The following is a 13567-nucleotide window of genomic DNA, read 5'->3' as shown; positions in this document are numbered from 1 at the left end:
TAGAAGCAACCACAGGCACATAGTGGTGTATTGTGATAGAGATCGGGAATGCAGCTAATTAAAGTGCGATTTACGAAGGTGGAATGGGATGAACTTTGTCGTGCAAAAACGTATATCAAGCAGCTGTTGACCGCCGAGTATCATCCGAGCCGTCATAGTCCAACATTTACCGTCCTGCTCCAACTCTATCCGTTACAACAGTGTACAATGACTCTGCACTCCGTGTGAAATCAGGTAACACACCCATTTATTTACGGCACTCCACCGTTCAAACCATTTTCGATCTACAGATTTTGGTATCTGTAGTGTTGGAAAGACACAATAGATGGCTGCCTCGTGTTAAAACTGTGTATAGAGACATTTCAAATTATCTAAGTATGAACAGTGTGCATGTAGACGACTTCGAACAGTGGGCTAGTACGGTGCCGGTGAAAACTAATGTACTAGTAATAAGTTTGAGAGAAATACATGCTGAATTCTGTGCTTACAAGAAGGCTTTATTTTCTACATTCTGTTCTGGCGTGAAGATAAAGAAAGAACCAGTTGCTGTACTGCATCCTCTGTATGATTACTGAAGGAAAAAACTATTTATAAACATGTACGTGTTTAGTGTTTCCTACCTCTGATTATATTGCAAGTACTAAAGCTGCTGCCCCAGTATTTTCACAGAAACATGCAACAGCAGAAAATTATGTCATTTAAATAAATTCTCCGTAAAAGCCCATTGCAAGCCAGTTCCTGAATTGGTCGGTATCATGGAAAGGGCATAGTGTTCATTATTTTCTATGAAAACCCATTACGCGCCAGTACCTGACGTAGTACGTATCATGGCAAGGTAGGTGAAGCATCAAGAATTTGTTGTAAGCTACTAGAGCTGTTACGGTGCGCAAGAAGACCGAAAGAAGAAGAATGGCGTACTCTTTCCCGACAACATACGTGCAATAAATGTAGGTCCATCCGACTGCGGTGAGACAAATTTTCTCATGTCGCTGCCAACACATCGGGATGGAGTCCGCTATAAGCATGTATGTGTATTTTCAAAAACACTGTTTCAGCCCAAATACCAACTATTACAGGAGACTCTGCAGGGTGTAGATGGTGTGACACACACGACATTCAGTGAGAGGACTGATATCCCTCCACCGGAAGAAGTAAAGCCAAACACAGTGTTCATATTTGACGATGTTGCTGTGGAAAACCAAGATCAAATTAGGCGATATTTCTGTTTCGGTCGCCATATGGATGTTGATGTATTTTATCTGAGTCAGACATATTCCAGTATCCCAAAACAGCTGGTGAGAGATAATGCAAACCTAATTATAGCATTAAAAAGGACAATCTGAATTTCAAACACGTTTACTAGGCTCATATAGGAAGCTACGTGTCGTTCAATGATTTTGTAGAGATATCTGCAGATTGCTGGAATCAGTCACACGATGGGTTTCTCGTTATTGACGAAACAAGAAAACTGAGTGATGGCAGGTACTAATGGAACTTCCGGGAGTTCCTAAATGGTTCAAATGGCTCTGAGCACTATGGGACTCAACTACTGTGGTCATTAGTCCCCTAGAACTTAGAACTACTTAAACCTAACTAACCTATGGACATCACACACATCCATGCCCGAGGCAGGATTCAAACCTGCGACCGTAGCAGTCGCACGGTTCCGGACTGAGCGCCTAGAACCGCGAGACCACCGCGGCCGGCGGCCGGGAGTTCCTATATATATATAGCCATGCAAAGAGGTGAGTACATCAGTATACACATTACCACGGATAAATTCGCAGGCATGCAGGGAGCGCAGTTTGATAGGATGGGTGCGCATAGGCAAAACGTTCGCTTGAACCTGGACGCGAAAATTCGAAACTCCCGAACATAAAGTTGGAGGCATACGCAAGGAACTAGAGCCGTGTGGTCAAACCGAACAATAAAGTGAATGATCGTGTTAATGCAATCGAAAGTACAAATCTTGTATGTATATAATCCACGAAGTAATACTGCTTTTAAATTAACGGTTCTTGTAACAGTTTGAAATTTTGTTATTTACAGTTATGAAGCGGACGGCCCTAAAATGTTTATCCCAAACAGCTGCATTACAATGAACTGTGGGGAATTGACACTTAAAACTAGTATTACTTGCATAACTAGTGGTAAGTGAAACCTAAAAGCCGGCCGAAGTGGCCGTGCGGTTAAAGGTGCTGCAGTCTGGAACCGCAAGACCGCTACGGTCGCAGGTTCGAATCCTGCCTCGGGCATGGATGTTTGTGATGTCCTTAGGTTAGTTAGGTTTAACTAGTTCTAAGTTCTAGGGGACTAATGACCTCAGCAGTTGAGTCCCATAGTGCTCAGAGCCATTTGAACCATTTTGAAACCTAAAAACGAATCTATTTACACATGCACTCATACAATCACAAAAGCACATGAAGTGCCAAAGGGAGAAATATGGTAAACTATTTTTTCCTTCATTTACATTTTTAAACTTTTTTGATGATTTTGGTACAAATTTTTAATCTTTTATGTACATATATACATTACAAATTTTTAATTATTTTTTATTAATTTTTGTAAATTTTCCCCAGTACATACTGCTTGTATAGTCGTGCCTAAATATTATGATTCTTATTTAGAAAAAAAAAGAATTTACTTACACACAGGCATACATATTTACAAGGACATCCACATTCAAATACATTCACAAGCGTACACACAGATGCACATAAGCACTTACACATACAGACACAACATACATCACACATCCAATATTTAAACTATGATAAAACAGCCATACTATTAGGTAAAAGCCCTCACTCAGCCAGTCACTCATTCACACACTCACTCTCTCTATTAACACCAACTGTCGGAGCCCCTCACCCCCTCTCTCACTTCAAGTAAATAGTTTGAGTACAGGAGGGTTTCGATATCGTCATCACAAATGGCTCTTATGTCATCATGAGGTGACAATCCGACTTTAGATTGTAATATAGTGTACACTTCGTGACCTTGCGATCGAATACTAGTTTGCTGTACCAAATGCGGCACTTGTGGCGGACCACCGTGAAGGCCACCGTACAGACACTGCAAGTAGTCTTCGACCGAGAGGACCCGTGATGCTATACGCTGCACAACCTTATCCCGCCTCTGGGTGGCTCCATCTAGTGTACGATATGCATATATTTTGGACCTTACACCCAAAAACTTCACAATCGGCAATCCACTGGCATCATCTTTCATTAAGCCGATAACCATCTTGTTCTGAGGAGCAATACCGTAAGGATTATCGGCTGTGTATGCCGAGTGTCGAATTCATTACCAAGACATCTAATTACTTCATATGGATCGCAGTTCTTCACGAAGTAAATGAAGCTATCTGTACCTGTAGTGTTGGCAAAACAGCCAACACCGTGTTGCTAGAGGAGGCCGAAATACACGCGTTTAAGCTCACGCAGACTGGCGTGAGGTCTGGAACAATTAAAAGAGTTGAGTCTAATAAATAAAGAACGTAGTGGCTTGAATACTTAACTTTAATCCATAATTGGTGTACATCGCTCTTGACGGTACTCTAATAACAATCTCAATATAAACTGGTAATGGCGCCTTGCTAGGTCGTAGCAAATGACGTAGCTGAAGGCTATGCTAACTATCGTCTCGGCAAATGAGAGCGTATTTTTCAGTGTAGCATCGCTAGCAAAGTCTGCTGTACAAGTGGGGCGAGTGCTAGGACGTCTCTCTAGACCTGCCGTGTGGCGGCGCTCGGTCTGCAATCACTGACAGTGGCGACACGCGGGTCCGACGTATACTACCGGACCGCGGCCGATTTAAAGGCTACCACCTAGCAAGTGTGGTGTCTGGCGGTGACACCACATTCCTCCCCCGCAAATCGGCGTACGGTTGTGTTATAAGGCTTCCGCCCGCCGTGGGGAGGACCCCATGTTGACGTATGCGACGAGGTGGAGAGCCTAACAACAGGCGAGGCTGTGCCACCCGCACCCGGCCATTCGGTCCGAGGGGATCTGGGAAACGCCTGAAAACCTAGTCCAGGGTGCACGCCAACATGCGGTGTATGCGCACTTAGAGAGACAGGAGGGGCCGAAGGGTCGACCTCCATCGGGGCGGTGCACCCGATGGGCGAAGACGACATCTGGTCCGGAGCGGGCAAGAGTTCCATGTCGGAGGACAGCTGGTCACGGGAAGCGATCGGCGGCGCGTGGCCCAGGGAGGCGCCCGGCGGTTGCAGCGACGCGTCCACTGCGGGCGTCGCCGCCGGGAGAACAGGCGGCGGCGGCGGCGGCGGCGGCGGTGCGTCGCCACGGGGCAAAATGGAAGGCAGCGTCGGTAACACCTGGGGATGAGGTGAGCCAGTAGATGGGTCCCCAGGGCGCTGACCGGACGGCACCGTCGCTGAAAGCAGACGGGGAGCGGCAGAACCCGTGCGACGACAGAGGCGCAGCTGATTGAGATGACGACGCACCTCACCAGAGGCCCCCAAAACCAGATACATAGCGCGGCCGAGGCAGCGAAGAATGCGCCCTGCGAGCCAACGCCGTGAACCTCGATAGTGGCGATAAAATACAACGTCGCCAGGAGCAAAAACAGGAGTCTGCCGCGGCACAGGAACCTGATGCGGCGGATGCATCAAAGACATCAAGGTTCGATGAGGACGACTGTGGAGCAACTCAGCCGGCGAGCGACCATCGCGGGGCTGAGAGCGATACGAGGACAAAAAGAGCAATAACGCGTCCTCCCGAGAATGCGACTCTTTCAACTTCAACATCTGTGACTTGAAAGTCCGGCCCAATCGTTCAGCGGCACCGTTTGACTGAGGCGAAAACGGCGCGGATGTCAGATGTTGAATACCATTGGCTTTGCAGAATGACTCAAATTCTGCGGACATGAATTGTGGGTCATTGTCGGAAACAATAGTCTGTGGAAGACCTTCAATACAAAAGATAGCAGATAACGCTTGGGTGGTGGCAGATGACGTCGTGGAAGGCATCTTGACAACAAAAGGAAAATTACTGAATGAATCGACAAGAACCAACCATCTAGCATTCCAGAATGGACCAGCAAAATCAATGTGTAAGCGTTGCCAAGGGGAAGTGGCTTTTGGCCATGCAAAGAATTTCCGCGGTGGTGCGGATTGTTGTTCGGCACACGCCATGCAAGAAGAGCACATATTCGTAATCGCGGCATCGATTCCGAACCAAGTACAGTGCTGACGAGCAAGTTGTTTCGTTCGCACTATACCCCAATGTCCTTGGTGGAGAAGCCGTAAGACAGAGGACTGTAACGAACGTGGGACCACGACCCTGGACTGATCATTATCAGAACGCAACAGCAAAACACCACGTCGAACAAAAAGTCTCTTCTTGTGAGCAAAAAATCGGCGAACCAACGGATCCTCGATCCGTGACTTTGACAAGGGCCATTGCGTAGCAACAAAACGCAAAACCGTAGCAAGGACAGGGTCAGCAGCTGTGGCTGTAGCTACACGACGAAAATCAATCGGAAACGATTCGACCACGTCATCGGTTTCCGAGTCAATGAACATGCAAGCAAGTTCGGAAGAATCGAATGCTCTATCCTCAGCAACAGGCAAACGGGACAACGCATCGGCGTTTCCGAGCTTAGCAGTGGACCGATACAAGATATCGTAGAGGAAAATAGACCATCGAATGTATTTCTGCGCTGTACGTGGAGGTACAGGCTTGTTCGGATGAAAAAGCGATGTCAAAGGTTTGTGATCTGTGATGATGGTAAAGTGACGACCATACAAGAAATCATGAAACTTAGTAACACCAAATACGAGAGGCAATGCTTCTTTCTCGATCTGTGAATAATTTCTTTGCGCCGACGAGAGCAATTTGGACGCAAAAGCAATAGGGCGATCATACGATCCATCTTTGTGCGCAAGCACAGCACCGATCCCGAAATTTGATGCATCTACCATCAACAAAAGGGGTTTCTGGGGATAGAATGGCGTAAGGCAAGTAGTGGAAAGCAACGCCGATTTCAACTGGCGAAAGGCGCGTTCGCATTCCGTCGTCCAGACGAACGAAACACCTTTACGGCGTAAGCGATGAAGCGGAGCTGAAATGGAGGAGGCGTGGCGCACATATTTGTTATAGTAATTGATTTTTCCCAGCACACTCTGTAGCTGCTTCAAATTCTGCGGCGAAGGCAAGTCTTGTACGGCACGGAGGTGTTCTGGACTGGGATGTATGCCTTGGGCATTGATTACATATCCCATCCTCGTCGCCAATGTAGTGTTGGCAGAAGAGCAACACCGTGTTGCTAGAGGAGGCCGAAATACACGCGTTTAAGCTCACCCAGACTGGCGTGAGGTCTGGAACAATTAAAAGAGTTGAGTCTAATAAATAAAGAACGTAGTGGCTTGAATACTTAACTTTAATCCATAATTGGTGTACATCGCTCTTGACGGTACTCTAATAACAGTCTCAATATAAACTGGTAATGGCGCCTTGCTAGGTCGTAGCAAATGACGTAGCTGAAGGCTATGCTAACTATCGTCTCGGCAAATGAGAGCGTATTTTTCAGTGTAGCATCGCTAGCAAAGTCTGCTGTACAAGTGGGGCGAGTGCTAGGACGTCTCTCTAGACCTGCCGTGTGGCGGCGCTCGGTCTGCAATCACTGACAGTGGCGACACGCGGGTCCGACGTATACTACCGGACCGCGGCCGATTTAAAGGCTACCACCTAGCAAGTGTGGTGTCTGGCGGTGACACCTCAGTACGCATATAAAGTAACTTTGGTTCCACGAAATGAGTTTTAGCAAATTCATAGTGGAAGTGGCACATGTGCAGTTTGGAGCTCTCCAGTATACACACACCCAAATAGATTGGTTTTGTAAACTCTACTGAAACCTTCAACATCTCCACAGCAACAAAGTTCTCATTGAAAATTGTGACCCGGTTAAAATTTGGTCTGGCGATGCACTTCCTTATGCACCACGGACCATCCCATTCGGTCCTAATCAAATTATCACATTCACATTCTGCATGGTTTTACCGAAAACGGAATTATTCATCAATTTGTAAAAGTGTTTTTCGATATCACTAGTCGTGCCTGCCCTCTTTTCGGTACTTAACTCAATATACTCCTTCATCCAGGGGGCTGACTGGAGGAGATAGCCCAGGTGATTCTAACTAGCTCCATCCCGAAGCTGAGACACTGCTGGAGATTACAATAATGAATTACATACGTCCGCTTGTTCCAGCAGTGGTCATCAGTTTAGGGATAGTGCTTCCTCATGGAAATTGTTGCTCTGGACATAGCAAATCGCTTATCCTTTCATGCAAACTAACATTGTGAGGTCTACCTGCACCACATACACTGCATCAGAATCAGCAGCCATTCCAATATTTTTCCACCTAATCCCTCTAATTCGTTTTCGGTCACCCACTGAAACCCACCAACCGGCAGCAGCTGCATCATGGCGAGCCCGTATAAGTTATTCAGATCCAAATACAGAAGATAACTTGAATCGAGAGATGCGTTGAACCCCACACCTCTATGTGGATTATTTGCCTTGGCGTGTCTATGGACACAATGGCAAAGTCCTCCACGCATCACACACTCAAAGACAAGAGGAATATCGGCATCAGGCAAAAGTTCAATGCTGCGCCTCGTTTTCTTGAGCATTGCGTCCTAGGACAACCCAGATCCATGTAATAAAAGGTGGGGTACAGAGAGTGCGTGGTCATACATACATTCCAGAACTTGTCAAAAACGTCCGCAAGCAAGCGTACGACGGTCTCCATACATAGGAAACTGACCTGATTTTTCTCCCTACCGAAATTACCCAATTGCTCAACTAGAAAGTGAGCATCATAGCCACTTAAATTATGGAAGAAATGGGTATGTGTCGTGGTAACTGATACTTCAAATTACATGTGTTGTGAGATGCACCGCAAAACTTTCTCGTAAAATGAGAATGATCTCTACATGGAGTTTCAGCTTTTCCTTCTAACGGCAGCCCCCAAATATGACAGTTAACCACATCATTGTATAATTTTTTTAACCTCCTCTGATTCGGTCATGGGGATGTTGGTTCTGTAAAGCCTGTCAACATCCCATGAGAGCTTTTCAAGCTCAATGAGCAACCAAACCGCAGGATTATCCCCAACATAAGATTCATAGCAGTTAAGAATTGAATCATATGAACATGAAATTTGGTACACCACCAAATACAGTATGTGTTTTTGCATGAAGGTGGTATATGAGGCTAAGGGGTGCCCTTCACAGCGTGTGACAGGGGCAAGGAGATATTCGAAGTGTGTGTATACAACAAATGGACATCGTTCCTGGATGTGAGCGTTCTTGATTTTAATGAACTGCTTTTCTTCTGTAGGCATAACAACACGCACCAGTTCGTTGGATTCACAGTCCGTCAGATGTCTTTTTAAATACTTTTCTCCTGAAAAGGTATTTAGATACCTAAAGCAAATGTGTTTTTTATATTCATGTTCCGACAATTGGATGGCGGGACATGTCTTTGATCTATACTTAATGCTGATTAACACCTTCAGAGAATAGCAGCATGTTTACATGAAGATCACGCTCACCTGCATATTTCGAAAAATGGACTGGTTCTCTTATAGAATGCTTGTCCTGTACATCTCGCTTGTTTTCCTGCTTCTTCTTTAAGCCATAAATGTGAACCGATATTCTGGGATTTTGTGTCTCACATTTTGGTATGTTCTGAATCTTTACGAGTACCTCGATACCTTCAAAGTTATAACATCCATGAATGTTAAGACCTATTCTGTATCGAGATGTGCGCTCTGGATTTTGTTTAATTTTTCTTTCACAATCCAGGATTGACCCCGCAAAACAAGTGTTATCTTTTTCATTTTCAACGTTAATGCAAGTCTGCTTATTCTTAATATCCTCAGGGAGTTTAATATAACTGGACCCTCAATTTAACAGATCAGAGACATTAATATGGATGTCGAGTTGTGGTATTTGGCTGAGTGCATTAGCTGACACACTTACGAGGGTTGAATGAAAAGTAATGCCTCCACCTTCGTTAATTGGGTTTGGATGGGAACATTTTAGTAAATCAAAAGCAGACATATTCCTTAGAATGTGATCTCTAATTACCAATAATCACTTTTCCACATAATCACCAGCCAGGTGGATACATTTCTGCCAAAGATGAACAAGTTTTCTGAAGCCGTCACAGAAGGGGTCGACACTCTGTTTCGGCCACCACAGTCTCACAGTTCTCCCAACGTCTTCATCAGAAGCATAATGATTTCCCCACAGATCGTCTTTCATTATCGGGAATAGATGGAAGTCAGACGGTGCTAAATGTGGACTGTATGGAGGATGTCGTACAGTGGTGACATTCAGTCTCTGAAGTTCTACTATGATGGCACGTGAAGTGTATGGTTTGGCATTGTCATGCTGCAGGTAAACATTTCCCTTTTCCTTTCACATCAACACAATCACCATAAACTGCTGTCATTCTCTGATAAATGTCCTTCCGGGTGACACCTGCTGATGTCTAGAATTCAAAGACTGCACGTCGATTAAATCGCATTGACCGACCCTCTGCGCAGAGTTCCATACTTTACACTGTAGTAACACAACCGTTCAATGCTAAGGCTTCCGCCAACTGGAGCTGTAGAGAAGAGACTACTAAACAAGCCAGTACTGCTGCATACCAATGCTGCCAACAGCTGAAGAGTTGCGAAGGTGGACACATTACTTTTCAGTCAACCCTCGTATTTCGGTCTCAGAAAATCTGGCCAGAATAGCACCCAAGGTGAATTCACGATACCACTCAGCGATTGATATACTCTGAGATATAACGCCATTATCACCTCAGATGTAATGCAAGGTTTTCTCCTCAGCAGAACCCTGCTGTTTGGGCGGGTGAGTCAGCTCCCAGCAGAGCACTGCATTACATTTCATCACAATATATCTCGGATCTTTAGGGCTTTCTAACACCAGGGGCACGCTTCTAGAAACCTGCCTGGGTCACAAACCCCGCAGCCGGATTCTCAGTTGTAATAAATGATATACACCCCTCAAAGGCCCTAGCAACCGCCGAGTATTCTAGAGGGGTCATGACGCCGCTAATCCGATGTCCTTCACTATCAGGATGGGACAGGGCTCTACCGCTAGCCACAGGTTCATTATCATTAATACTACAGCAAGGTGACGATTGTGTCCAGCTGGTGGATGAGGGCGCTGGGGATGAGGCGGTTCGGGGGAAGGAGTATACGCCGAGGCATACATACCTTTCGTTGCCGGCGAGGGCGAGCAGCCAAAAGTAGTAGGAGGCGGTGGCGGTGACCTCCTGTGGGAGAACGCAGGCTGCGGCCAGGGCGCTCCTTGATGCTTCTGCATATTTGAGCCTTCATCATCACCAGCCTGCTCTGCCTGCTCTGACTGAACCACCCACGGAAGCCAGATGGTGTGCATTGGTTCTGGGGCGGGCACTGCAGCAGATGCGGGCCGATCTCGCGCGGCAACGAGGAGCGCCTTGCACGGTAGTGCACGCCACTCGGGTGTATGTTTGACACCCGTCCCCACAACCACCACTCTAGGTGCACGTGTCACAGCAAATTCTTGTCATGGTGGTGTTGGTGTCCTCGCTGTAACATACTAAAAATGGGAAAAAATTAAGCACAATGCTCAAGAATTATTTAAAACGTATACTGTAAACAAACAACGACAATTAAGTTAATCATTGTTCCTGAATAATAAGTATATGCTTTCATCTACATCTATATGGATACTCTGCAAATCACATTTAAGTGCCTGGCAGGGGGTTCATCTAACCACCTTCACAAATCTCTACTATTCCAATCTCCTATAGCGCGCGGAAAGAATGAACACCTATATCATTCCGTACGAGCTATGATTTCCTTTATTTTAACGTGGTGAGCGTTCATCCCTATGGAGGTCGGTGTCAACATAATATTTTCGCATTCGGAGGAGAAAGTTGGTGATTGGAATTTCGTGAGAAGATTCCGTCGCAACGAAAAACGCCTTTCTTTTAATGATGTCCAGCCCAAATCCTGCATCATTTCTGTGACACTCTCTCCCGCATTTCGCGATAATGCAAAACGTGCTGCCCTTCTTTGAAGTTTTTCGATGTTCTCCGTCAGTCCTGTCTGTAAAGGATCCCACATCTGGCAGCAGAATTCTAAATGAGGACGGAAAAGCGAAGTGTATGCAGTCTCCCTAGTAGATCTGTTACATTTTCCACGTGTCCTGCCAACAAAGCGCAGTCTTTGGTTAGCTTTCCCCACAACATTTTCTATGTGTTCCTTTCAATTTAAGGTGTTCGTAATTGTAATATATAGGTATTTAGTTGAATTTACGGCTTTTGGATTAGTCTGGTTTATCGTGTAACCGAAGTTTAACGAATTACTTTTAGCGCTCATGTGGATGACCTCACACTTTTCGTTATTTAGGGTCAAATGCCAATTTTCACACAATTCAGATATCTTTTCTAAATCGTTTTGCAATTTGTTTTGATCTGCTGATGACTTTATTAGCCGATACACGACAGCGGCATGTGCAAACAACCTGCTTGGGGAACGCCAGACATCACTTCTGTTTTACTCAATGACTTTCCGTCAATTACTACGAACTGTGATCTCTCTGACAGGAAATCACAAACCATGTCACATAATTGAGACGATATTCAATAAGCACGCAATTTCACTACGAGCCGCTTGTGTGGTACTGTGTCAAAAGCCCTCTGGAAATCCAGAAATACGGAATCGATCTAAAATCCCTTGTCAATAGCACTCAACACTTCATGTGAATAAAGAGATAGTTGTGTTTCACAGGAACGATGTTTTCTAAACCCATGGTGGCTGTGTGTCAACAGACCGTTTTCTTCAAGGTAATTCATAATGTTCGAACACAATTTATGTTCTACAATCTTGCTCCATATCGACGTTAACGATATAGGCCTGTATGTAAGTGGATCATTCCTACTATCTTTCTTGAATATTGATGTGACCTGTGCAACTTTCCAGTCATTGGGTACGGATCTTTCGTCGAGCGAACGATTGTATATAATTGTTGAGTATTGAGCTAATGCATCAGCATACTCCGAAAGGAACCTAATTTCTATATAGTCTGGACCAGAAGACTTGCTTTTCTAAGGTGATTTAAGTTGCTTCAGTACTCCGAGTATATTACTTCTACATAACTCATGTTGGCAGCTGTTCTCGATTGGAATTCTTAGACTATTTACTTCGTCTTCTTTTGTGAAGGCATTTCTGAAGGCTGTGTTTAGTAACTCTGCTTTGGCAGTACTGTCTTCGATAGTATCTCCATTGCTATGGCGCAGAGAAGGCATTGATTGTTTCTTGCCGCTAACATACTTCACATACGACCAGAATCTCTTTGTATTTTCTGCCAGGTTTCGAGACAAAGTTCCGTTGTGGAAAATGTTACAAGCATCTCGCATCGAAGTCCTTGCTAAATTTCTAGCGTCTGTAAAAGATCGCCAATCTTAGGGATTTTGCGATTGTTTAAATTTGGCATGTTTGTTTCGTTGTTTCTGCAACAGTGTTCTAACCCGCATTGTGTAACAAGGAGAATCAGCTAAGTCGTTTCTTAATTTATTTAGTATAAATCTCTCAGTTGCTGCCGATACTATTTCTTTGAATCTAAGCCACATATGGTCCACACTTATATTATTAATTTGGAATTAGTGTAGATTGTCTCTCAGGATGGCGTCAAGTGAATTTTTATCTGCTTTTTTTAACAGGTACATTTTTCGCTTATTTTTGGAGGATTAGGGGATTACGATATTCAATCTCGCTACGGCAACCCTGTGTTCACTAATCCCTGAATCGGTTTTGATGCTCGTTATTAAAGAGGTCAAGTGCGTTTTCACGACCGTTTACTATTCGCGTGGGCTCATGAGCTAACTGCTCGAAATAATTTTCAGAGAAGTCGTATAGCACAATTTCGAATGATATTTTATGCGTACCTCCGGAATTAAACATGTATTTTCGCCAACATATCGAGGATAAATTAAAGTCACCACCAACTATTGTCGTATGAGTCGGGTACGTGTTTGAAATGAAACTCAAGTTTCCTTTCAACCTTTCAGCAACTGTATCATCTGAATTGGGAGGTCGGTAAAAGGATCCAATTATTATTTTATTCCTGTTGCCAACAATGACCTCTGCCCATCCTAACTCACAGGAAGTATCTACTTCAATTTCGTGACAGCAACAAACACGCCACCGCCAACCGTGTTTAGCCTACCCTTTCGGAACACCGTTAGGTTCTTTGCAAAAATTTCGGCTGAGGTTATATCCGGCTTTAGCCAAATGGTTCAAATGGCTCTGAGCACTATGGGACTCAACTTTTAAGGTCATTAGTCCCCTAGAACTTAGAACTAGTTACACCTAGCTAACCTAAGGACATCACACACATCCATGTCCGAGGCAGGATTCGAACCTGCGACCGTAGCGGTCTCGCGGTTCCAGACTGCAGCGCTTAGAACCGCACGGCCACTTCGGCCGGCGGCTTTAGCCACTTTTCAGTGCCTATAACGATTTGTGCAT

Source organism: Schistocerca nitens, chromosome 3 (genome assembly GCF_023898315.1).
Source record: "Schistocerca nitens isolate TAMUIC-IGC-003100 chromosome 3, iqSchNite1.1, whole genome shotgun sequence".
Taxonomy (NCBI): domain Eukaryota; kingdom Metazoa; phylum Arthropoda; class Insecta; order Orthoptera; family Acrididae; genus Schistocerca; species Schistocerca nitens.
This window is presented reverse-complemented; position numbering follows the sequence as displayed.